This window comes from Ambystoma mexicanum, chromosome 3q (genome assembly GCF_040938575.1).
Source record: "Ambystoma mexicanum isolate Mex_15411 chromosome 3q, UKY_AmexF1_1, whole genome shotgun sequence".
Classification (NCBI taxonomy): Eukaryota; Metazoa; Chordata; class Amphibia; order Caudata; family Ambystomatidae; genus Ambystoma; species Ambystoma mexicanum.
The window spans coordinates 858,838,503-858,864,876 of record NC_090926.1 but is presented as its reverse complement, the minus strand read 5'-3'; the positions used below and the strand labels follow the sequence as shown (position 1 = coordinate 858,864,876).

At 47.2% G+C, this 26,374-nt stretch overlaps 1 long non-coding RNA gene across 2 annotated transcripts in view; it reads left to right on the top strand.

Moving 5' to 3' along the window:
• The first annotated feature begins 2,902 nt into the window (after positions 1-2,902).
• LOC138581928 (uncharacterized) overlaps positions 2,903-26,374 on the top strand; it is a 72,942-nt gene continuing 49,470 nt past the window's right edge. For both annotated transcript variants that reach the window (XR_011304881.1, XR_011304880.1), the window contains exon 1: positions 2,903-3,160. This is a non-coding gene — a long non-coding RNA (uncharacterized lncRNA). The remainder of the gene's footprint in view (positions 3,161-26,374) is intronic.

The following is a 26,374-nucleotide window of genomic DNA, read 5'->3' as shown; positions in this document are numbered from 1 at the left end:
CAAAGTACTGTGTGGTGGGGGAAGGTGCACGAGGGGTAGGGGAGTGTCGGGAGTGAGCGAGTGTGGGGAAGGGGGTAGTGGGGTGGGATGGAGAGTGTGTGGGTGCAGGCCTGGGACATCATATGTTCCCTGTGTCCCGTGTAGAACAAACCAGTGCCAGAAGAAGGCATGTGTGTGTGTGTGTGTGTGTGTGTGCGGTCCTGGGGCGGCGAGGGGGGTCTGCAAGGTCTTTGTTGACCGAGGTTGGTGGGTGAAGGGGGGGTCCACCTTTGAGGAGGAGTAGTGAGGAAAAGGGTGGCAAAGGGAGAGCAGCAGTGTATTTCCTGTATGGGAGAGACATGCGCAGTAAATACATACATACACAGCCACGTGCAACTTGCTAATTAGCTTCTTTTGCGCATGTCAAAATAATATCCAGGAATTATAGGTAAAAGGAACTGCAGGTATGGGAGGTTCATGTAAAGAAGACATGCATGGCCAGTGTGCAAATGTTTGGCAAATACATTAGCATATTAATTAATACTTCCCAAGATATCATTTTCAAAATCAGTTTTAATGGATTTCAGCCACTTTGATAATTAAGGCTTCCAGGAGAACACCATTGCTTTGGGTAAGATCTTTCAGATCCATGGCTGGAGTGTGTCCCCTCGGACTGGCTTACACTTGTGTTGCCATCCTCACCCAACATTGTCCAGCACTCTCTTGTTCCATTGCTAAGGCATGTGCTATGTAAGCTCAAAAACAAATACACAACATGCATTGGCAGACCTGCTTTAGACAATTGTATTGCACCCGTAGCTCCAATTAAGTATTTAACTCTCAGAAGTTTGCTTTGAAAAAGCACCGGGAAGCACTGGAGCACAACGTTTAATGGTAAGGCTTAACGTTTGATGGTAAGGCTTGATTAAAGTGAGCTGAAAGAGTTCCCATGAGGAGGTGTTTTTGGGGGGGTTGGGTGGGAATGGCCATATGGATTAGCATGGCCTTGGACAGTCAATAGGTGGGCAAATAATCAAATACCACCTTCAAGCTTTTTGTTTCTCCTCATGTGCCATTTCTCCCTATCGGTACTCTAATGAACTGGCTTTGGCTTATAGGTGGCTCTGCCACCTAATAGCCCAAGCTGATAAGGGCTTTCTGAGGGCTGAATGGGTGTGACCTTCGTGGCCAAAGGAAGGCTCTCTGAATCAAAATGACACATTGAAATAAAAAGTTCAGGTTTCTATACAACACGTCATGCCACATTACTCCCATTATTTATCACTGTATACCCATTAAACATGGCACTTAGTTTCTCGACAGCGCCATGACAGGTCTGGAACTTGCAAAAAGCAGGATTGCCCCTTTGTCAGGTGAGTGCCTAACCCATGAGCTATCCACCTGGAACACATGTTTAACATTTACAACAAGCACTGATAAAGGAAATCCCTCTAACAACGTTTTTTTTTCTTTACAGAGATAAAGCTTGTGAGTTGTGAATGGTGATGCGTTGTGTATGTACACACTTGTGAGTTATTCTACTGTGTGTGTGGGGGGGGTACGATAATGCATGTGTGTTCTCTCGCTGTTGTGCTTTTTGTGCCACCCAGAGTGTGTCATACCTATTCTGTCCAACACATTTCCATAAAGGATCCTTATGCTGCAGTTTGATTTACCCTGTGTTTTGATATTTTGCTTTATTGAACAATGGTTAAGCGATTAGGCCTCGAATGACAACCATGGAGAAAGCATTGCACTTTAGTTTAGACTACAGATGAAATAGGATATGTCATCTGCTGGCAAATTGCAAAGTCTGGCACCAGGAAACCTGGCACCAATTCTGTCTTCCCCGCTTCATCAAACGATGTTATCACGGCCCAGTCCCTTTACCTCCCGGTGTGGCGAATATGGTGAGCGCCTAGAGGTGGAAGGAACACGCTGCTGCACTCCTGCAAGGTCTCATACACGGCATAGCAGCCTGCATTGTCTCTTCTCCCACTCATCTCTCCTGCAAGGGGGAGGCACAGGGCTCTCTTGATGCCTGGGTCTCCAGGAGCCCACACACATGCCTGGAAGTTATATTGCATCGTGTCTTCTGTGCCTACGTCCCTATGCTCGTATCGTGTGCTTGCATGCCCTGGTCTCTATGACTGAGCATGTCCGTGGGCATGTTTCTTGTCTTTTCTGTGTGACTGTAGATGTGCATGTGTGAGTGGCCTGCGTGTGTCTGGGTGAATGGGCCTGTGTGTGTTTGTGTCAGTGTGTATGCGAGTGTGCGTGAGCGAGTCTGTGAGTGTCAGTTTGGTTCTGTGTATCTGTGTTCATCTAAGTGTGAGTGTGTGTACCCATAGGGTTGCGCGCGCGTGTGGTTGCGCACATGTGTGTGTGTTTGTGTGTGTGTGGATTTGAATTTCTGTCTATGCACTCGTAATCCTTGACACATAGCACACCCAATGTAATACCCCTTTTAAACACTCATTCTATTAAGAGAAAGATCAATACCCTCCACCCTGCCCCTCATCCCAAACGTCAGGCAGACATCTAGCACAATACCACCCTTGGACAAGTATGTATCACACTATACATGTCTGAATGTCAAAGACAAAGAAAGTGCATGAGCCCTCTTACCCAAACATGTATCACGCTCAGACCACGTGCAAGGACCCCTCTTCCACAATCACAAGCCCCTGGTGCGCCGCATCTATTCAACAAATAATGATCAAAAATACTCCCTTTCTTACTCTATTCAACGTAACAAGTCATCACTATGCGCCGTGGTTAACATGTTGGTGCTGTGAAAATGCCACACATATAAAGCCAGGCCCACTGGCATGCTCTCATTTCCTTCAGTGAAGGCTCTGTCTGACCACCGATCTCTTGGTCGCGAGCTTGTGAAGTTGCACTCCTCTCTTTGTGGCTTTTAATGTCCTTTTCTGAGTGATTGACCAGCTGGAGGCCTTTCCAGTCAGGCTTCGGTGACTGCCTGGTTTTCCAGAAACCTGACCCTGCTGTGGGCCCCAGGGGGCATGGCTCTGCATTCTGATACCTTCCATCAGTGTCCTCTCCGGCCTTTCAGGAAAGGATTGGCTGGAGCTTAGCGATGAAGCGCTGAGTGCTGGAAGAGGTCCATGTGTTTTCTACATTGGGAAATACCACAGGGTGCAGCGAAATGTTGAATACAGTAAGTGAATGAAGAGAGCGGGGGATATAGGGGCTGGGGCCAGACCCTCTCCTTCTGGCTGGGATTGCGGATCACATGTTTAGGCACCAACCTACTGTTGTTGGGGCGGTCTACTGCAAGAAAGAACTAAAGTGTATATTACACACCAGTCAGAATCCAAGAAGGGAAGGGCCAAAGGTTTCAAAATGTTGTGGCTCTACTTCACTGCGGTTCACCAGTGTAATCTTGTGTCATAATTCAGAAAACCCGCCATCCACCCTTACTGAAGAGGGATCCCTCTTGCAAGGCCTCCGAAATCTGAGTAGGAGGGATGATGAGGATTGCCAGACACCTCTGATCACCTGCAAAGCCTGTGCCAGCCTTTTTAATGTCGTGTTCGAAGAAGAGCTCTCCGTGAGCCGATACCACATGTGTCCCGCATTATGCATGATGTACAGCGATTGCCAGATTCCAATTATTTTGTAGCAGATTGATATCGTCTCCACCTAGAATCGTCAAGGTCCGTCTATGCTTCTCTAAGGCCTGCAAATGGGAGTTGTCGGAACAAAGGATTCGGGTACCCCTTCTTGTCACTAGTCTGACAAGCATTGTAGATGATCTTGTGAATTCTAGGTCTGCCTAGAGAAAGGCTAAGTTCCCAGCCAGAGCTCTTGATGATGTATATTGGAAGACCCAGGTCTCATTCAGCTGATCCGGTGATGAATGTCTGTTTTTTGTTTATTTAAAGCATTTATGGCCAGCGGACCTTTCGTGTACAAGACTACGAACACATTTAACATATACATGTGAAAGCTTTAAAATCTGGGGGTAAATTGGGACTAGCAACATGTTTTTGTTCTTTTTCCCACCATCTTCCTTCCCCCTCCTTTTTCCCTTTATCAGTTCCTCTCATGTTTTCCTTCCTTGAGTGTTTCCTTCTGCTTCTCCTTAGGCAGGGTGTTGCTGCTCGTATCAAGTGCTACCAGCTTGAGCTTCTCTTTCGTCCACGCTAGACTTGATTTCCGGTTGCAGTTGCGTTGGTCACTTTGGAGACGAGTAGGAGCCTTTGCTTGATGGACTTCGTGTGTCTTATCCTCAGTCTACCATGTGCCGTCTTATCCTCAGTCTACCATGTGCCGTCTTATCCTCAGTCTGCCATGTGCAGTCTTATCCTCAGTCTGCCATGTGCCGTCTTATCCTCAGTCTGCCATGTGCCGTCTTATCCTCAGTCTGCCATGTGCCGTCTTATCCTCAGTCTACCATGTGCCGTCTTATCCTCAGTCTGCCATGTGCCGTCTTATCCTCAGTCTACCATGTGCCGTCTTATCCTCAGTCTACCATGTGCCGTCTTATCCTCAGTCTACCATGTGCCGTCTTATCCTCAGTCTGCCATGTGCCGTCTTATCCTCAGTCTACCATGTGCCGTCTTATCCTCAGTCTACCATGTGCCGTCTTATCCTCAGTCTACCATGTGCCGTCTTATCCTCAGTCTACCATGTGCCGTCTTATCCTCAGTCTGCCATGTGCCGTCTTATCCTCAGTCTACCATGTGCCGTCTTATCCTCAGTCTGCCATGTGCCGTCTTATCCTCAGTCTACCATGTGCCGTCTTATCCTCAGTCTGCCATGTGCCGTCTTATCCTCAGTCTACCATGTGCCGTCTTATCCTCAGTCTACCATGTGCCGTCTTATCCTCAGTCTACCATGTGCCGTCTTATCCTCAGTCTGCCATGTGCCGTGCTGACCCAGTGCAGAAGCCCTTTTATAATATCAGCTGTTTTAGAGGACATATGTTGTGGAATGCTGGCTTTAAGAGCTTGGTTTCTTTCCATGTTGCTTGTCATGTTTTTAACTTTCTGTAGCAACGCATTTTGTTTTCAACTTTTAATGTGATCGTATATATACATCTTTGCAATGCTCTCAATCCATACTGGCTGCCAACGGAACAAGCACAGGCAAATCCAATAGATCTGGCATTGCAAGACCCACTTGTTTAGATAACTCCCTTAATCTAAGCCAAAACTCGGCTGAAAATCGGTAGATTCAGGTTGTCCCATGACTTGTTTGTATAATGTGATTCTGTGTGTACATGTGGCGCCCTGATGCCTGAGGGGGCTACGCCGCAGTGTAAATAAATAAAGTATAGAGGAGATGGTGTTGTTTGTAAAGTCTCCAATGAACAAAACAAGTCTTGCCCTCTACATTTGGAAATCCTGGCCTATTTGCGTTGTTAATTTCATGTATTTGTTTTGCGTTTCAACAGTGCATACGTTCTCTAACTGAGAATAAGGCCCTTCTCCTGACAGAAATAAAGCCAGTAAGAGATCTTCACTTGATTTCGCCTGACTTCTCTAACTCCATGGATGGCAATTAGTAAGGATTTCAATTCCAGGGAATTCAAGAGTATCTTTTTTTAGTAGAGTATGCATTCCTTCTTCTTAGGTATCAAGTTGCGGCTTGTTGATTTCACACTCGTTCTGCTGCTATGAGAACAATCTGCAAGAAACAGAAACTTTAAGAAAGCCGCAATGGCTAAAAAGCAGTCCATAAATCCTATATAATTGTATGCATATTTTAACGACAGTTCATCAACCTGCAACAAAAGTTCGTGAGGATAAAGTGCATCATATGGATTTTATATGATGCGCAAGGTTTTACTTTTATAAACCATCTGCACAAGTAAATAAATAATAAAAAATAACGTGCATCGTTTAAGTAAAATAGAAATGCATTTAGTGCATATGTCAAATGAAGTGCAAGATATAACACGTTTATTTTCCCAGGATGCGAGCCGGACGTGATCCCCAATATCCCTGTGGGGCTGCAGTAACCCACTTAAGCTTAAAATCAATGGATCTGTGCTCCTCTGTCACTGACCTTTGGGTTCGTGTTACGACTGGTCGTGGTGTGCTTCACTGATATGGCAGTCCATTCGCCGTTTCTGTAGGCGAAATTGTTGAGGCATAGGTTTTGTGAGTGGACATCTTGGTCGGTCTCCTGTGGATCAGTCGCTAAAAAAAACAGCGCTGGGTCCCACGAGGAGAACGGAGGTGTTTAAACACAATATCATGTCTCGTTGATTGCATTATTGGTGACATTCACTCACCTAATATCCAGTTTCATTGATGTATTCATTAGGTACTGGATTTGGTCATCTTTCTAGTAGGAAGGCTACAGCATCTACGCCTTCCACTAGCAGTTCAGCAAACCGTGTCTGTGGACAAGGGATCCTGTTAGTCATATCATTAATGGGCTGTTGCAGAAGCAGTCTCACTTAACAGAAATCGTGTATCAGTTGTTTATCCTCCACATTGCCTGTATTTTCTCATCATTTTCATATTGATGGCAGGTGTACTGCAGTGGGTGACATCGTACTCACTGGCTGCTGATGGTTGTCAAGGACACCATGGGAATGGGTCTTGATGCAAGGAAAAGCTTAGACGTTCGGTAAATGTTACACATCGGGCGCTACTCGTCCTGTGAGGAAAGTATGCCAATGTCAGTTTCTATCTGGTGTGGCGGTCGTGTTACAAGGTTCCTGATTCGGTTCCTAGTCATTGCATCAAATTCCTACCATCCACATACCATGCAATCTAATAAAATGCATTGAAAAAAATTGCATAGAATGCATTTTAAAAAAAAAACATTTTAATGGGGGATTCCCCGATCCTTCTTTTTTTAACCTTTAAAACCCAATGTAATTAAACTAAACCCTTTACCTTTAAAAAAATATGCATTTAATGCTTTTTTTTCTCGATGCAATTTGTTCGATGGAAAGGCATTTAATGGTATTGCATTCGATGCAATGACCAGATACCCCTGATTCCTCTGATTATTGCATTCATTTGGAATTTGGTTGTGTGAAGCTTACCTTCACTTGCAGTTTTCTTCGAGTCTAGCAGGACGTCAGAGTTTCGAGCACTCTCTCCTCGCATCCTGTCGCAGCTGACCGTTGCTAAGCAACGATGATGCCTGCGCGTTCGCTTGTTATTGCTGTAATCAGGCGTTCCATGGGTCTACACGGAGCGCCATCTTGGCACATGTTTTTCTGTTAGGTTAATATGGAAGGGATCAGTTAGGTTGTCATTCTCACATTTAATACTATATGGCTGCAAGGCTTCTTTTTAGAATCCAAATTACGGTATTGTGCATAAAACAAAAGGAATCTTCTCTAACGGGACAGCTTGCTGAAAGATGTACGTTAGTTGCTTTGTGTATGTCATAGGTTTGCCTTATTTAGTGATGTGCTGGACTTAAAGTGTCTCCCTAAATAGATGATATTATTGTTTTACATCCTCTCGAGTGCCTATTGTTGCATTAGGTCATAATTAGCCAGAGATTTGACATTATTGTTGGTGAGTGTGTGGTTACAGATAGCAGTTCAGGTCCCAATCTAGATTCATCCCTCGTGGGTACATTGAGTCAAGTTGTTCTATCCAATAAATGTCTCTTTGTTGCATGAGTCTGTTCAGGTTTACCACCTCTCCTAGGCAAAATGAAATGTTCCAAAATTACAAATTGAATCTGTGCAACTGTGTGTCTTTGTTGGTTGAAATGTTATGCCACATGCAACTTCTCAGATGACAGTCTGATGTTAGACCTGTGTTCACCCCATCGTGTTTTGGCTTTTCTAGTTGTCAATCCTAAGTAATACAATCCGAGAGGGGCATTTGATTCCATAAATCACATTTTTGGTGTTGCACGTGGATGTGTGTAGCAACGGAATGTGGTGCCCTTTGTATGGATGATTGATGGTATTTCCTTGAATTACATTGTGACAACAGTTGCAATTGTTGCATGGTAGAGTTCCAGTGATTTTTTTTTTACTTGTTCTTTGTGTCCAAAGTCTGCTTTGATGAGATGGTAACGCAGTGATCTACTTTTGCTATATGCAAAATTTGGCGGATGGGAGAATAATTTCGCTAATGTAGGTTCCAGTGATAACATGTTCCAATTCTTATTAATAATATTGTTGATCTGATTACTCTGTTGTGAGTGGGTGGTGACATAAACAAGATCACCCTTCGTGGTTTTCACTCTCGGTTTCAGTGCTTCAGATCTGGGTATGTTCATGACTTTGTTTGCATGGCCTTGTACCGACTCCTTGTTGTAACCCTGTTCCAAGAATTCCTCAGTCAATTCTGCTGCTTTGGTTGTATATTCTTGGTCTTCTGATATAATTTGTCTGTACCTGAGGATTTGACTTAAGGGGATACTCTCAATAGTTATTTTCGGGTGGAAGCTCATTGTCAGCAATAAGCTGTTTTTATCTGTCATTTTTGTGTGAATACAGTTATTTCAAGTGTGTGTGCTTTGACTAGTACATCCAGAAATTCAATGGATGTTTTGCTCCATGTATGAGTGAATTTGATCCTTGGGGTCAATGTCTCCATAAATTGAATGGATTTCGCTAGCTCCTCTGTGGTGCCACTCCATACCCCAAACACGTCGTCTATGTATCTCACAAAGCATTTCAGATGTTTGTTCCATCTTGGGTTGTGGACTACCTGTGTTTCTTCCAGGTAAGACATGTAAGTATTAGCATAGCTGGGGCCATAGATGCCCGGATTGAGGTTCCAGAGATCTGGACAAAATATCGATCTTCAAACATGAAGAAGTTATTGTTAGGCACCATGGTGAGTAGTTTCAATATGATATGCTATGATATGATAATGTAGCGCAACAAGGCAAGTGAGGCGAACAGGGGAGAACACAACAACGATCTTACTAGGCCCAGTGACATTGAGAACGTGCAAGTGCATGGAAAAGGGAAAGGGGAAAAGTGCATGGAGGAGGGGAAAGTGGAAAGTGTGGAGCAGAGGAGAAACAGATAAATAATAATAAATAAATAAATACATAAATAAATAAATAATAAGGCAAAAAACAATGGTAGTGCAGCCAGCAAATGGCAAGTGCTGGGTTTAAGGCAGCAGACAGGGTATCTCTGATAAGTGCAGAAAGAAAAGAAAAGGGGGGGTGGGGGACTTCATGGGTACAGATACAAATCCAATGCAAGGAGTGACCCGGAGGCAGTGCAGGAAGGTGGCAAGGTGAGCAGGTACCTGGGCCCGGGGGAAAGAGGGTAGCCAGGTGCACGGTGCTGAGAGAGAAACAGATTAGAAGGGGAGGAGGGGCGAAGGCAGAATCAAAGAGGACGGTCTTGAGATGGTTCCAGAACCAGAGATGGTTCTCCTCAAGTTTCAGAGTGGCAGGGAGGCTGTTCCAAAGAGAGGCCCCGACGAAGACAGAGATCTACCCCCAGCTCATTTCTTTGAAAAACGACTGACCCTGAGGGAGTTAGACGTCAAAGAGCGAAGAGCTTGAGAGGGGAGATATTTACAGTGGGAAAGTTGAAGGTATTTTGGACCCAGGCCCCAGAAAGCCTTGTGGACAATGCAGAGGGTATTGAATGTAATCATTGCATCCACTGGGAGCCAATGAAGGGATTTCAGATCTGGAGAGATACGATTCCAGTGCTTAAGGCCAAGGGCAAGTCTTGCAGTCCTGTTCTGAATTAGTTGTAAAGGGCCGAGAGTAGAGGCAGGTAGATTAAGAAAGAGGCTGTTACAATAATCCAACCTAGAGAGAACCAGAGCTTGGGAGACAATGAGCTTCTGGGGGAAGCAGAGGAAAGGCAGAGTACCTTTGAAGAGGTGTAGTAGGAAGTTTGACCTTTTAGAGGCGTCAGAGATGTGGGCAGAAAAGGAAAGTGTGGAGACAAAGATGACCCAGAGGATCTTAGCCTTGGAGGTGGGAGTAGGAGGAGGGCCAAGGGAGGGTGGCAGGAGAGTCAAGGGAAAGGTGAAGGTGAACCGATGAGAGGATCTCAGTCTTGTTGGCGTTTACACAAAGATCATTGGCGGCACACCAGTCTTGGATGGCAGTTAGGCAATCAGAGATGAGGGAAGGAGAGGACGAGGCCAAGGGCAGCCTGAAAATGAGTTGAGTGTCATCAGCGTAGCACTGAAAATTTGAGCAGGAGATGGCAATGCAGCGGGCGAGTGTTGCCAGGTATTGGTTGAAAAGTGTAACGCTCACCTGGTATCCACGGGGACGTCACTCAGCCTGTTCTGACCCCTTACGACCTCGAACCCTTCCCTGGAGTCTACTCGACTGGAGACTGGGCCTGAAACAAAGGATTGGTAGAGTTTAACTCCCTATTGTCTCTGTGTGCTTGAACCCCTTCTTCCCCGGGGTCCAACCCTTTCCTTTGATCCACAGCTCACCTTGTTTTCTTGGAAAGTGTGCTCTCCATCCTGCTTTCAGCGCGGGGGCGCGTTGATTGATGCGGGCTCATTGCTGCCTAGTTACTTCACTGGCAAGAGTCCGACAGGTAAGTATAATGAGTCTTTTGAACAGTTCTCTAACTTTGTTCCTTTCTTTCCTTAGATGATGGGCGGCGTCTGGGGATGGCGACGTGCTGCTGAGATGAGTAGCGCTGAAGGTGAGTGAGAGTGCAATGCGCGATGCGACCCTTTTGTATTTGTATTGAACTGAGTTCTTTTTCTGTGTCTTTTAGGTGCTGCGACGTTTTCAGCATGGATGCCGGTTATGAAGAAGAAATGCGGTGAGTAAGCGCAGTATGCGGCGCCTCTAGATGTTTCCACACTAACCTGGAGTGTCTTTTCCCTCTTGCAGATGTATGAGAAGTTGCGGAGACAGAGTTCCCCCAGAGCGGCTGGGATTCAGGTAAGTGTTTGAAGCTCGTACAGTCTTTAAAAATAAGCAAAGATTTGCTGAATGCTTACTAATGCCTTTTTTCTGTTCTTTTCCCTTTTTCTTAGGAAGCGGCATGCCGGGATAGGAATGACACCGCCGGAGATGCCCGCAGAACAGTAGAAGCGATGAATGTTGGGCAGAAGCGCTGCAAGGTAAGGCTGTTCCTAACGGTGTTCTTGTTCTTGCAGGAGCTGAGCGCAGAAGAACGATGCAGGCCTACTGGAGACCGATCCGAACATGGTGAGTGTCACGCTGCAGGTGCAGAAAACACAAAGCATGTTTCTCAGCCTGGGCGTGGCTTAACTAGTCTCTGGGTATCCCAGGTGTCTCTGGGCTGAACCACACCAGAAAGACTAGACTGCACATGCAGTTCTGGGAACCGAAATATGTGGGGGCATCCATCTTGTCCCCATCAATGCACTACAAGTCCAATCCCCAATATTATCCTATGGGAGTGAGTGAGTCTGGTGCCACAAGCGCCAAGTCTGACTCCAAGTGGGTCTTTGGATGGATGGAGAGGCCCTTGAGGGCCATGTAGGTGATCGTGGCCTGGCTCCAGCCTGACATCTTGGAGGGCTGGGGACGTGAGGGGCAGGAATCATGACAAAAGCCAGGGAGAGAGGTTAGACCCCTGGGGAACACCAAAGGTAGAGAGGGAGATAGATGATAGGAAGGACCCAAGTTGGAGCTGGGAGGGTCGATCAGAAATCAAAGAGGTCAGTCAGGTCAGAGCCTGATCGGTAATACCCAGGTTATCACAGAGATGGTTGAGCAGAGTGATATGGTTGACCGTATTGAAGGCAGAAGAGAGATTGAGTAGGATGAGGACAGAGGGAATGTTAGAGTCAAGGTTGGAGAGCAGATCTTCACGGATGGTCACGAGAGCAGTTTCCGTGCTTCAGGCAGCTCTGAAGCCAGACTGGTGGTCATGGAGAGAGCCAACAGAATCAGAATGGAGGTTAAGCTGAGGGATGGCCAGCTTTTCCAAGAGATTGCCCAGAAAGGGAGTAATGGAAATTGGACGACAGTTAGCCGGACAAGAAGGATCAGCTGTGGGTTTCTTGAGAAGAGGATGCACAAGTGAGTGCTTCAGAGGGGAGGGGAAAGAACCTTAGGCAAAAGAAAGGTTGCAAAATTCGGCAAGGGCCGGAGTGAGGATGTCAATGTGGTTCTTGATGGTTTAGAGGAACAGGGATGAACCTGTTTCAACAAGGCTTATGTAGACCGGACTTGTCTAGCGACCTCATCAAGGGAGAAAAGAGGAAAGGATGAGAAAGAGGGTGTGGGGGAGGCTGAAGGAGGGTCAGCAAGCACCGATGGAGAGGGGAGAGGTGGGGAGGTGGACAGGATGTCCTGGGTTATTGAGATAAAGTGAGAGGAAAGGGCATTGAAAACAGCCTGGGAGCCAGGAGAAGGGGTAAAGACTGCCAGCTCCTTGCAGATTTTAAAGAGTTCAGCTGAGTTGTTAGATGTCACAGAGACACGGGCTTGAATGTGGACTCTCTTCTTGGTGAGGACGGAGAGTCAGTATTGCCTTTGGAGCAGGCGGCAGGCCATTTTGTCCAAGCATGAACAAGAAGCCCTCCATTTCCTCTCAGCCACCCCAAACTTACATTTAAGTGTAGCTAGCACAGAGGCATACCAGGAATTTCACTAGGCTTTGGACTACAAACGAACCCTCATGACAGGGGCAAGAGCATCAAGAGTATCAGAAATAGAAGAGAAGAGCATAGACAGGGCAGTGTCAGGGTGTGAGTCAGTCAGAGGTGGAGGACGGGTGGCAGCAAAAGCCTTAACTTACACACGCTTCATGGGCCAGATGTCCGAGAAGGTATGTGGCAATGTTGGGGTAGGCTTGGCTTGGGGGAAGAGAGTAGGCAGTGGTCACTCCAGGAGAAAGGAGTGGTCAGAGGGGTAGAGAGGGGGAGAATGAGGAGATCAAGACATCAAGTGTGTGTCTTGCAGAGTGAGTTGGGCCAGCGGGGAAGATAGAAAGGTAGAGGGAATCGCAGAGGTCGCGAAAGAGCACAGATGAGGAACAGGGAGAATCAAGATGGATGTTGAAGTCACCAAGGCGGAGGAGTTGAGTGGTGTATGCAGGAGGGAGGAGTATAGGTCTGCCCACTCAGAGAGAAAATAGGTGATTTGACCAGGGGGCTGGTAGAGAATAGCAACAGTAAGAGAGTGGCTAGGAGAGAGGGAGAGCCTGCAGACAAGGCATTCGAAAGAGGAGTAAATCTGAGTGGGAATGATAGTGGCAGGAATCCAATCAGGAAAGATCAGGGCTACACTGTAACGCTCACCTGATTCCCGTAGAGGCGCCGGTCTTGACTGGGCGTATACCGTATCTTCAAAGGTGATGTGTAACACACGGCTGGCTCTTTGGGCTGGACCTCTGTGCACTGTATGTCTGACTCGAAGGGTAAGATGTCTTAGGTAAGTGAACGCCGTGCTCTCCATCTGCCTCGGGGCAGGGTGCTGTAACCAGTTTCTTCACTGGATAAGGGGAGCAGGCCTCTTGACTTCAGAGGACTGCTGTCCGTCGTTTACTGCACGAACGGTAAGTTTCGAGTAATTCTAATGTTTTAAAAGTCTTTAGTAATGATGTCTCTTGTTTTGCAGGGTTCCGGCGATGGCGGATGACGGGCTGAAGTGAGTTGAAGATGGAGCCTGTGTGATGAATAGAAGCGCCTGGAAGCACGTAAGTAAGCGCTTGTTGCCTGCTTCACGATGCGCTCTAACTGTCTTTTTATTTTGCAGGTACAAGTTCGGAGCGGCTGCAGGGTGCCGGAATACCCACTGGGTTAGATGTGGAAAGGAGTAATGGCAGGTGAGTATTAAAGTTCCCCAATGTCTTTAAACGCACCTTGTTTTGTCTTTCAGATGCGGGATGCAGCGCCGAAGGCCTCCGGAGCGTGCGAAGAGTAGGTAAGCCTTTGTCTTTCAGAGGCCGGAATGCAGCGCGAGGCGTTGGTGACAGCCGATGGACCAGGTAAGTGAAGCGCTGTCACTGAAGACCGTAATGCTAACCTGTTCTTTCTTGTCTTTATAGGTGTTGCTGAAGACTGGATTCAGGATGGTAAGCCTTTTTCCTTAGGCCCAGGATCAGATGCAGAAGACACGATGAGCGTTCTGCTGCAGAGGATGCAGAATAACGCAAAGCAAGATTCATCCATCGGGTGTGGTTTAAATAGCCTCCTGTAGTGCTTAGGTGTCTCCTTCCACAGCCACGCCTAGGTAAGAAAAGAGTTCCTGCTTTCCAGAAGAGTTCCAGTGTTCTGAACCTAGGGAGTGGCTCCTGCCCCACCCAACAGGAAAAGTAGTTCCAAACAGAAGAGGATCAGAGGCTCAACTGGCAGGCAAGTAAGCAGCATGGTCTGCTGCAGGTAAGTCCACCCAAGCATTATGAGCCCGGCGCTTCCAGCGCTGGGACTGGGCATATTTATGAGCCTGGTGCCACTGGCGCCAGGACTGGGTCCAAAAGGTCCCAATTGGGACTGGTTGGCACTCGGAACCTGGGTTATGGATCTGCTTCCAAGGGAGTTGGGAAGACCCTGACCTTTTGGAAGCAGAGATCATGACAGTACCCCCCCTCAAGGCCCCTCCCAAACCGGGCTTCTCCGGGGGTTTTGGCTTGTCAGGAAATGTTCGGTGAAATCTTTTGATTAGGCGAGGAGCGTGGACATATTCAGCAGGTTCCCAGGATCTCTCTTGGGGGCCGTAGCCTTTCCAGTCAATTAGGTAAAATAGTTTAGATTTGGAGATTTTGGAGTCCAGAATGCTTTTGACTTCAAACTCGAGTTCTCCATCAACTAGGATGGGTTTTGGAGATTTAGTTAGTCGGGTTTGAGGTTGCACGGGTTTTAATAGAGAGACGTGGAAGACCGGATGTATCTTCATGTGCGGGGGCAAGTCCAACTTGACCGCTACTGGGTTTACTATGGTAGTGATGGAATAGGGACCAAGGTATCTTGGCTTGAATGTGCATGGCCCTTTTAAAGGTAGATATTTGGTGGATAACAAGACTTGATCCCCTACTTGATATTGAGGGGCTTCCTTCCGATGTTGATCTGCTCCTTTCTTGTATTGTTCTTTAGCCCTTTGAAGGTGAGAAACAGCTTCCTTAAAGGCTTGGGTGATTGTAGAATGCAGGTAGTCTACTGCTGGTGTTTCAAGATCTTGGAGGGGATCCGACTCCGAGGTTCGAGGGTGACTGCCGTATAAAAGAAAAAACGGGGTTTTCCCAGTTCCCGAATGGACAGAGTTATTGTAGGCATATTCGGCTATCCAAAGGATGTCTTTCCAAGTTTTTTCAGTTTGTTGCAGCATGCAGCGTAAATACTGTTCCAGAGTTTGATTGGTCCTCTCGGTTTGTCCGTCGGTCTGAGGGTGGTGACTGGTCGATAGTCTCACATCAATTTGAGCCGACCGACAGCAACTTCGCCAAAAATGAGAAATAAATTGACTACCTCGATCCGAAATTAGAACCGAAGGAAAACCGTGCAGTCGGACGATGTTTTCGAGAAATTCTCGGGCCAGAGTTGCTGCTGTTGGCAAGCCTTTGAGCGGAATGAAATGCGCCATCTTGGAGAATAAGTCCACGATTACTAGAATCGTATTGTATCCGGAGCATGGAGGTAGATCGATGATGAAGTCCATAGAAAGCGTATGCCAAGGGCGCGGTGGGATGTCAATAGGGCGTAAGAGGCCTGCTGGTCTTTCCTTTTGACTCTTGTTTTGGGCGCATACTCCACAGGACATTATAAAGTCTCTGATATCTTTTTTCCAAGACGGCCACCAGAAGTAGCGCTTGATCTTTTCTGAGGTCTTGGCCATACCGGGATGTCCATCCATTAAAGAATCGTGATAACAAGAGATTACTTTTTTCTGTAAATCTGTGCTGGGCAGGTATAATCGTTCTTGGAAATACAATAAGTTGTCCTTTACTGCAAAGTCCTTTCCCTGCAGATGCCAATTCTGTATGTCTGCTGGAGTTACAAGTTGCCTGGCTTTATCCTTAACTTCCTCTATGGATTGTGTGGCGATTACACCCAGAATTCTTTGTTCGGGAATGATTGGTACAGGTTTAGGGTTGATCAAGTGTTCTTCCACTCCCATCCGAGAAAGGGCATCAGCTTTACCGTTTTTTGTACCAGGTCGATAGGTAATTATGAAGTCAAACTTGGCAAAGAATAATGCCCAACGGAGTTGTCTAGAGGATTGGGCTTTTGCGGTTTTCAAATATTGCAGGTTTCGGTGATCCGTAATCACAGGAACGGTGTGTCGGGCCCCCAGCAGATAATGCCGCCAAGCCTTAAAGGCAGACTTGATAGCCAGAAGTTCCTTGTCAGTAATCGTGTAATTGATTTCAGGAGGCGAGAATTTGCGGGACCAAAATGCCACGGGATGCAACTGATTGGTTACCGGGTCCTTTTGTGATAGAACTGCCCCCATGGCAAGGCTTGAAGCATCAGTTTCCACGATGTAGGGGAGTTCGGGGCGAGGGTGTTTTAAGATTGGTGCAGAGATAAATTTAGTCTTCAAATCCTGGAAAGCTTGTTCCGCCTCGGTAGACCATTCAAAACGTTTGTTTTTCTTTAACAAGGCAGTGATGGGCTGGACTATTCGAGAAAATTCGGTAATAAACCTGCGGTAAAAGTTAGCGAAGCCTAACATGCTTTGCACACCTTTTACGGAGGATGGTGATGGCCATTTGAGAACTGCATCGACCTTCTTTGAATCCATACGCACTCCGCTAGGTGATAATATGAATCGCAAGAATTCAACTTCAGTCACGTTGAAAACACATTTTTCCAACTTAGCGAAAAGTTTGTGTTGACGCAATCTTTCGAGGACCATTTTCACGTGTTTCCGATGTTCAGATTCCGATGAAGAATAAACGAGGATGTCGTCAATGTAAACAACAACACACACATCTATGAGCTCTTTGAGGACATCGTTCATAAAATATTGAAAGGCGGTCGGGGCATTGCAAAGTTCGAAGGGCATGACCTGATATTCAAATAGCCCATATTTGGTGCGGAAGGCCGTCTTCCATTCATCGCCCTCTTTTACTCGTACCAAGTGGTAGGCTCCTCTAAGATCCAGCTTTGTATATATGCATGCTTTTCTGACTTGGTCCAGGAGTTCAGGGATCAAAGGTAACGGATATCTATTCTTGACGGTGATCTGGTTCAGGGAGCGATAATCTATACAAGTTCTAAGGTCTCCTTCCTTTTTTGGAACGAAGAACAAAGCTGAAGAAGCAGGGGACTTGGAAGGACGAATAAACCCATTTGCCAGGTATTGATCCAGGTATTGTCGAAGGTGAAGGTTCTCAGGCTCGGTGAGGGCATAAATTCTACTACAAGGAGGAGTAGATCCAGGTATCAGGTCTATCTGGCAGTCATAAGACCTATGAGGAGGTAGAGAGTTAGCCTGATCCTTCCGGAAAACATCTTGGTATTCTAGGTATTCGGGAGGTAACTGGGGAGTCTCTGAAGAAATTGCTGCCAGTGCAACACCAGGTGGAGGGTGACAAGTAGAGACACATCCTGGAAACTGGACCGTTCTTGCTCGCCAATCGATCAGAGGATTGTGTTTCTCTAACCAAGGTATTCCTAGAATAATCTGAAACTGAGGAGCCTTGATCACATCGAACACGATCTTCTCATGGTGTCCATCTTGACTTATTAGCGTCACTTCTTGAGTGGTATGCGTTACTGGTCCGGAGGCTATCTCCGTTCCATCCACCGTAGTAATGACGTCCTTTACAGCCTTGGGACAAAGAGTTAGATTCATCCTCAAAACCATTTCATGATCCACATAATTGCCGATGGCACCGCTGTCGACGTAAGCTTCAATTGCATGTAATCGATCCGGATTATCAGGGCTAATGAGGACCATAGGTATCACGAAATGCGAGGTCACGGAACTGGTTTTCACGCTCGGCAAGAGGACCTCTATTCTTGTCGGGCGAGGTCGTTTCCCTGCTCAGAGTTTGTAACTTTGGTAACTGCAGCTCCTACTGCCTTCTTGGCAGGTTTCACCGGACAGTCTCGAAGAAAGTGCCCTGAGTTTCCGCAAGAGAGGCATAATTGCAACTGTGTTCTCCTTTCCCGCTCCTTTTGTGTTAGAGGACCTTTCAGGCCCCCTATTTGCATGGGTTCCCCAGAGTCTACTCCTTTGGAAGGAGTTGGCGGTTTGGAAAATACTCGAGCATCAAACTTGGAACGATCGGCCTTCCTGTTCTGCAGTCTGTGATCTATTTGAACGACTAAGTCTATATAGTCCGAACAATCTTGTGGGGGATTCACTACTTGGGCTAACACATCTTTGAGCTCTCCACATAGACCTCTCTAAAACAGCGTAATCCTTATGTCCTCAGGCCATTGAGTTTCCACTATCAGTCTGTTGAAAGACGCAATATAAGCCAAAAGGTCTTGATTACCTTGTCGCAACGAAAGAAGCTCATTGTCCAAGGCCTGCCCCTGTGAATGTCTTGCGAACAGTTTTTCCATACTGAGCTGAAAAGCTTGAAAATCATGGAGGACCGGATCATCTTGATTTACTAGAGGGATCGACCAGTCTGCCGCATTGCCACTAAGGTATGAAAGCACGAAAGCTACTTTAGCTTGATCCGTTGGAAAGGCTGCTGGCCGGCATAAGAAATGCAACCGGCACTGATTGATAAATACTGCAAACCTCTTTGGGTCACCAGAAAATCGTTCGGGCGGAGCCAGAGGTACATTCCCAGGTAGGTTGATCTGCACTGGATTCATAGAGGATGTAGAAGGAAGATTTCCCCCAGATGCGGGTAACGGGGTCTGTCCGGCTTGTGACTGTAGCAATTGTCTAGCGAGATCATCTGTTCGCTCCTTGGAAATAATCAGTTCCCTTCTTAGAGCGTTCGTTTCCTGACGGGCTGCATGCACTTCTGCCCTTAGTTCCCCAAGTAACTGGGCTAGCTGGTCGGTATCCGAGGTTTCCATAGCGCCTGGACGGGAGTTTTGCGGTAGGCTTTGCGTTCTGTAACGCTCACCTGATTCCCGTAGAGGCGCCGGTCTTGACTGGGCGTATACCGTATCTTCAAAGGTGATGTGTAACACACGGCTGGCTCTTTGGGCTGGACCTCTGTGCACTGTATGTCTGACTCGAAGGGTAAGATGTCTTAGGTAAGTGAACGCCGTGCTCTCCATCTGCCTCGGGGCAGGGTGCTGTAACCAGTTTCTTCACTGGATATGGGGAGCAGGCCTCTTGACTTCAGAGGACTGCTGTCTGTCGTTTACTGCACGAACGGTAAGTTTCGAGTAATTCTAATGTCTTTAAAAGTCTTTAGTAATGATGTCTCTTGTTTTGCAGGGTTCCGGTGATGGCGGATGACGGGCTGAAGTGAGTTGAAGATGGAGCCCGTGTGATGAATAGAAGCGCCTGGAAGCACGTAAGTAAGCGCTTGTTGCCTGCTTCACGATGCGCTCTAACTGTCTTTTTATTTTGCAGGTACAAGTTCGGAGCGGCTGCAGGGTGCCGGAATACCCACTGGGTTGGATGTGGAAAGGAGTAATGGCACGTGAGTATTAAAGTTCCCCAATGTCTTTAAACGCACCTTGTTTTGTCTTTCAGATGCGGGATGCAGCGCCGAAGGCCTCCGGAGCGTGCGAAGAGTAGGTAAGCCTTTGTCTTTCAGAGGCCGGAATGCAGCGCGAGGCGTTGGTGACAGCCGATGGACCAGGTAAGTGAAGCGCTGTCACTGAAGACCGTAATGCTAACCTGTTCTTTCTTGTCTTTATAGGTGTTGCTGAAGACTGGATTCAGGATGGTAAGCCTTTTTCCTTAGGCCCAGGATCAGATGCAGAAGACACGATGAGCGTTCTGCTGCAGAGGATGCAGAATAACGCAAAGCAAGATTCATCCATCGGGTGTGGTTTAAATAGCCTCCTGTAGTGCTTAGGTGTCTCCTTCCACAGCCACGCCTAGGTAAGAAAAGAGTTCCTGCTTTCCAGAAGAGTTCCAGTGTTCTGAACCTAGGGAGTGGCTCCTGCCCCACCCAACAGGAAAAGTAGTTCCAAACAGAAGAGGATCAGAGGCTCAACTGGCAGGCAAGTAAGCAGCATGGTCTGCTGCAGGTAAGTCCACCCAAGCATTATGAGCCCGGCGCTTCCAGCGCTGGGACTGGGCATATTTATGAGCCTGGTGCCACTGGCGCCAGGACTGGGTCCAAAAGGTCCCAATTGGGACTGGTTGGCACTCGGAACCTGGGTTATGGATCTGCTTCCAAGGGAGTTGGGAAAACCCTGACCTTTTGGAAGCAGAGATCATGACAGTACCCCCCCTCAAGGCCCCTCCCAAACCGGGCTTCTCCGGGGGTTTTGGCTTGTCAGGAAATGTTCGGTGAAATCTTTTGATTAGGCGAGGAGCGTGGACATATTCAGCAGGTTCCCAGGATCTCTCTTGGGGGCCGTAGCCTTTCCAGTCAATTAGGTAAAATAGTTTAGATTTGGAGATTTTGGAGTCCAGAATGCTTTTGACTTCAAACTCGAGTTCTCCATCAACTAGGATGGGTTTTGGAGATTTAGTTAGTCGGGTTTGAGGTTGCACGGGTTTTAATAGAGAGACGTGGAAGACCGGATGTATCTTCATGTGCGGGGGCAAGTCCAACTTGACCGCTACTGGGTTTACTATGGTAGTGATGGAATAGGGACCAAGGTATCTTGGCTTGAATGTGCATGGCCCTTTTAAAGGTAGATATTTGGTGGATAACAAGACTTGATCCCCTACTTGATATTGAGGGGCTTCCTTCCGATGTTGATCTGCTCCTTTCTTGTATTGTTCTTTAGCCCTTTGAAGGTGAGAAACAGCTTCCTTAAAGGCTTGGGTGATTGTAGAATGCAGGTAGTCTACTGCTGGTGTTTCAAGATCTTGGAGGGGATCCAACTCCGAGGTTCGAGGGTGACTGCCGTATAAAAGAAAAAACGGGGTTTTCCCAGTTCCCGAATGGACAGAGTTATTGTAGGCATATTCGGCTATCCAAAGGATGTCTTTCCAAGTTTTTTCAGTTTGTTGCAGCATGCAGCGTAAATACTGTTCCAGAGTTTGATTGGTCCTCTCGGTTTGTCCGTCGGTCTGAGGGTGGTGACTGGTCGATAGTCTCACATCAATTTGAGCCGACCGACAGCAACTTCGCCAAAAATGAGAAATAAATTGACTACCTCGATCCGAAATTAGAACCGAAGGAAAACCGTGCAGTCGGACGATGTTTTCGAGAAATTCTCGGGCCAGAGTTGCTGCTGTTGGCAAGCCTTTGAGCGGAATGAAATGCGCCATCTTGGAGAATAAGTCCACCATTACTAGAATCGTATTGTATCCGGAGCATGGAGGTAGATCGATGATGAAGTCCATAGAAAGCGTATGCCAAGGGCGAGGTGGGATGTCAATAGGGCGTAAGAGGCCTGCTGGTCTTTCCTTTTGACTCTTGTTTTGGGCGCATACTCCACAGGACATTATAAAGTCTCTGATATCTTTTTTCCAAGACGGCCACCAGAAGTAGCGCTTGATCTTTTCTGAGGTCTTGGCCATACCGGGATGTCCATCCATTAAAGAATCGTGATAACAAGAGATTACTTTTTTCTGTAAATCTGTGCTGGGCAGGTATAATCGTTCTTGGAAATACAATAAGTTGTCCTTTACTGCAAAGTCCTTTCCCTGCAGATGCCAATTCTGTATGTCTGCTGGAGTTACAAGTTGCCTGGCTTTATCCTTAACTTCCTCTATGGATTGTGTGGCGATTACACCCAGAATTCTTTGTTCGGGAATGATTGGTACAGGTTTAGGGTTGATCAAGTGTTCTTCCACTCCCATCCGAGAAAGGGCATCAGCTTTACCGTTTTTTGTACCAGGTCGATAGGTTATTATGAAGTCAAACTTGGCAAAGAATAATGCCCAACGGAGTTGTCTAGAGGATTGGGCTTTTGCGGTTTTCAAATATTGCAGGTTTCGGTGATCCGTAATCACAGGAACGGTGTGTCGGGCCCCCAGCAGATAATGCCGCCAAGCCTTAAAGGCAGACTTGATAGCCAGAAGTTCCTTGTCAGTAATCGTGTAATTGATTTCAGGAGGCGAGAATTTGCGGGACCAAAATGCCACGGGATGCAACTGATTGGTTACCGGGTCCTTTTGTGATAGAACTGCCCCCATGGCAAGGCTTGAAGCATCAGTTTCCACGATGTAGGGGAGTTCGGGGCGAGGGTGTTTTAAGATTGGTGCAGAGATAAATTTAGTCTTCAAATCCTGGAAAGCTTGTTCCGCCTCGGTAGACCATTCAAAACGTTTGTTTTTCTTTAACAAGGCAGTGATGGGCTGGACTATTCGAGAAAATTCGGTAATAAACCTGCGGTAAAAGTTAGCGAAGCCTAACATGCTTTGCACACCTTTTACGGAGGATGGTGATGGCCATTTGAGAACTGCATCGACCTTCTTTGAATCCATACGCACTCCGCTAGGTGATAATATGAATCGCAAGAATTCAACTTCAGTCACGTTGAAAACACATTTTTCCAACTTAGCGAAAAGTTTGTGTTGACGCAATCTTTCGAGGACCATTTTCACGTGTTTCCGATGTTCAGATTCCGATGAAGAATAAACGAGGATGTCGTCAATGTAAACAACAACCCACACATCTATGAGCTCTTTGAGGACATCGTTCATAAAATATTGAAAGGCGGTCGGGGCATTGCAAAGTTCGAAGGGCATGACCTGATATTCAAATAGCCCATATTTGGTGCGGAAGGCCGTCTTCCATTCATCGCCCTCTTTTACTCGTACCAAGTGGTAGGCTCCTCTAAGATCCAGCTTTGTATATATGCATGCTTTTCTGACTTGGTCCAGGAGTTCAGGGATCAAAGGTAACGGATATCTATTCTTGACGGTGATCTGGTTCAGGGAGCGATAATCTATACAGGTTCTAAGGTCTCCTTCCTTTTTTGGAACGAAGAACAAAGCTGAAGAAGCAGGGGACTTGGAAGGACGAATAAACCCATTTGCCAGGTATTGATCCAGGTATTGTCGAAGGTGAAGGTTCTCAGGCTCGGTGAGGGCATAAATTCTACTACAAGGAGGAGTAGATCCAGGTATCAGGTCTATCTGGCAGTCATAAGACCTATGAGGAGGTAGAGAGTTAGCCTGATCCTTCCGGAAAACATCTTGGTATTCTAGGTATTCGGGAGGTAACTGGGGAGTCTCTGAAGAAATTGCTGCCAGTGCAACACCAGGTGGAGGGTGACAAGTAGAGACACATCCTGGAAACTGGACCGTTCTTGCTCGCCAATCGATCAGAGGATTGTGTTTCTCTAACCAAGGTATTCCTAGAATAATCTGAAACTGAGGAGCCTTGATCACATCGAACACGATCTTCTCATGGTGTCCATCTTGACTTATTAGCGTCACTTCTTGAGTGGTATGCGTTACTGGTCCGGAGGCTATCTCCGTTCCATCCACCGTCGTAATGACGTCCTTTACAGCCTTGGGACAAAGAGTTAGATTCATCCTCAAAACCATTTCATGATCCACATAATTGCCGATGGCACCGCTGTCGACGTAAGCTTCAATTGCATGTAATCGATCCGGATTATCAGGGCTATTGAGGACCATAGGTATCACGAAATGCGAGGTCACGGAACTGGTTTTCACGCTCGGCAAGAGGACCTCTATTCTTGTCGGGCGAGGTCGTTTCCCTGCTCAGAGTTTGTAACTTTGGTAACTGCAGCTCCTACTGCCTTCTTGGCAGGTTTCACCGGACAGTCTCGAAGAAAGTGCCCTGAGTTTCCGCAATAGAGGCATAATTGCAACTGTTTTCTCCTTTCCCGCTCCTTTTGTGTTAGAGGACCTTTCAGGCCCCCTATTTGCATGGGTTCCCCGGAGTCTACTCCTTTGGAAGGAGTTGGCGGTTTGGAAAATACTCGAGCATCAAACTTGGAACGATCGGCCTTCCTGTTCTGCAGTCTGTGATCTATTTGAACGACTAAGTCTATAAAGTCCGAACAATCTTGTGGGGGATTCACTACTTGGGCTAACACATCTTTGAGCTCTCCACATAGACCTCTCTAAAACAGCGTAATCCTTATGTCCTCAGGCCATTGAGTTTCCACTATCAGTCTGTTGAAAGACGCAATATAAGCCAAAAGGTCTTGATTACCTTGTCGCAACGAAAGAAGCTCATTGTCCAAGGCCTGCCCCTGTGAATGTCTTGCGAACAGTTTTTCCATACTGAGCTGAAAAGCTTGAAAATCATGGAGGACCGGATCATCTTGATTTACTAGAGGGATCGACCAGTCTGCCGCATTGCCACTAAGGTACGAAAGCACGAAAGCTACTTTAGCTTGATCCGTTGGAAAGGCTGCTGGCCGGCATAAGAAATGCAACCGGCACTGATTGATAAATACTGCAAACCTCTTTGGGTCACCAGAAAATCGTTCGGGCGGAGCCAGAGGTACATTCCCAGGTAGGTTGATCTGCACTGGATTCATAGAGGATGTAGAAGGAAGATTTCCCCCAGATGCGGGTAACGGGGTCTGTCCGGCTTGTGACTGTAGCAATTGTCTAGCGAGATCATCTGTTCGCTCCTTGGAAATAATCAGTTCCCTTCTTAGAGCGTTCGTTTCCTGACGGGCTGCATGCACTTCTGCCCTTAGTTCCCAAGTAACTGGGCTAGCTGGTCGGTATCCGAGGTTTCCATAGCGCCTGGACGGGAGTTTTGCGGTAGGCTTTGCGTTCTGTAACGCTCACCTGATTCCCGTAGAGGCGGCGGTCTTGACTGGGCGTATACCGTATCTTCAAAGGTGATGTGTAACACACGGCTGGCTCTTTGGGCTGGACCTCTGTGCACTGTATGTCTGACTCGAAGGGTAAGATGTCTTAGGTAAGTGAACGCCGTGCTCTCCATCTGCCTCGGGGCAGGGTGCTGTAACCAGTTTCTTCACTGGATATGGGGAGCAGGCCTCTTGACTTCAGAGGACTGCTGTCTGTCGTTTACTGCACGAACGGTAAGTTTCGAGTAATTCTAATGTCTTTAAAAGTCTTTAGTAATGATGTCTCTTGTTTTGCAGGGTTCCGGCGATGGCGGATGACGGGCTGAAGTGAGTTGAAGATGGAGCCCGTGTGATGAATAGAAGCGCCTGGAAGCACGTAAGTAAGCGCTTGTTGCCTGCTTCACGATGCGCTCTAACTGTCTTTTTATTTTGCAGGTACAAGTTCGGAGCGGCTGCAGGGTGCCGGAATACCCACTGGGTTGGATGTGGAAAGGAGTAATGGCACGTGAGTATTAAAGTTCCCCAATGTCTTTAAACGCACCTTGTTTTGTCTTTCAGATGCGGGATGCAGCGCCGAAGGCCTCCGGAGCGTGCGAAGAGTAGGTAAGCCTTTGTCTTTCAGAGGCCGGAATGCAGCGCGAGGCGTTGGTGACAGCCGATGGACCAGATAAGTGAAGCGCTGTCACTGAAGACCGTAATGCTAACCTGTTCTTTCTTGTCTTTATAGGTGTTGCTGAAGACTGGATTCAGGATGGTAAGCCTTTTTTCTTAGGCCCAGGATCAGATGCAGAAGACACGATGAGCGTTCTGCTGCAGAGGATGCAGAATAACGCAAAGCAAGATTCATCCATCGGGTGTGGTTTAAATAGCCTCCTGTAGTGCTTAGGTGTCTCCTTCCACAGCCACGCCTAGGTAAGAAAAGAGTTCCTGCTTTCCAGAAGAGTTCCAGTGTTCTGAACCTAGGGAGTGGCTCCTGCCCCACCCAACAGGAAAAGTAGTTCCAAACAGAAGAGGATCAGAGGCTCAACTGGCAGGCAAGTAAGCAGCATGGTCTGCTGCAGGTAAGTCCACCCAAGCATTATGAGCCCGGCGCTTCCAGCGCTGGGACTGGGCATATTTATGAGCCTGGTGCCACTGGCGCCAGGACTGGGTCCAAAAGGTCCCAATTGGGACTGGTTGGCACTCGGAACCTGGGTTATGGATCTGCTTCCAAGGGAGTTGGGAAAACCCTGACCTTTTGGAAGCAGAGATCATGACATACACCCCCTACAGTCCGGGTGGATCTGGGTGCGGAGAGCATCTTGTAGCCATCAGGGAGGAGAGTGTCAAAGCTCGTGACAGAGCTGGCCGTGAACCATGTCTCGGTAAGACTGAGGACCTCAAGGTCCAGCTCTTCCATGAGGTGGCAGATGTCAGAGGAGTGTTTGATAGCAGAGCGAGAGTTGAGAGTGGCAAGATGAAGAAGGTTGCAAGCCCTAAAGACCTTCCGGGGAGGGGTATAAATCAGAGGTACGCCCTGCAGAGGCGTGGAGGGAGCCCAAAGTGGAGCAGAAGTGGGGGGAATAGAGGGCGAGGTAGGCAAGGGAGGAGAGGAGGGTACAGCTGGAGATGAAAGAAAGTTGATGAGGCAAGAGACCTGCCTATCAAAGAGAAGGAGATTGGCCTGACTGCTTTGGGCCATGACAGTGCCGTTTAGATAAACATTTATAATGACT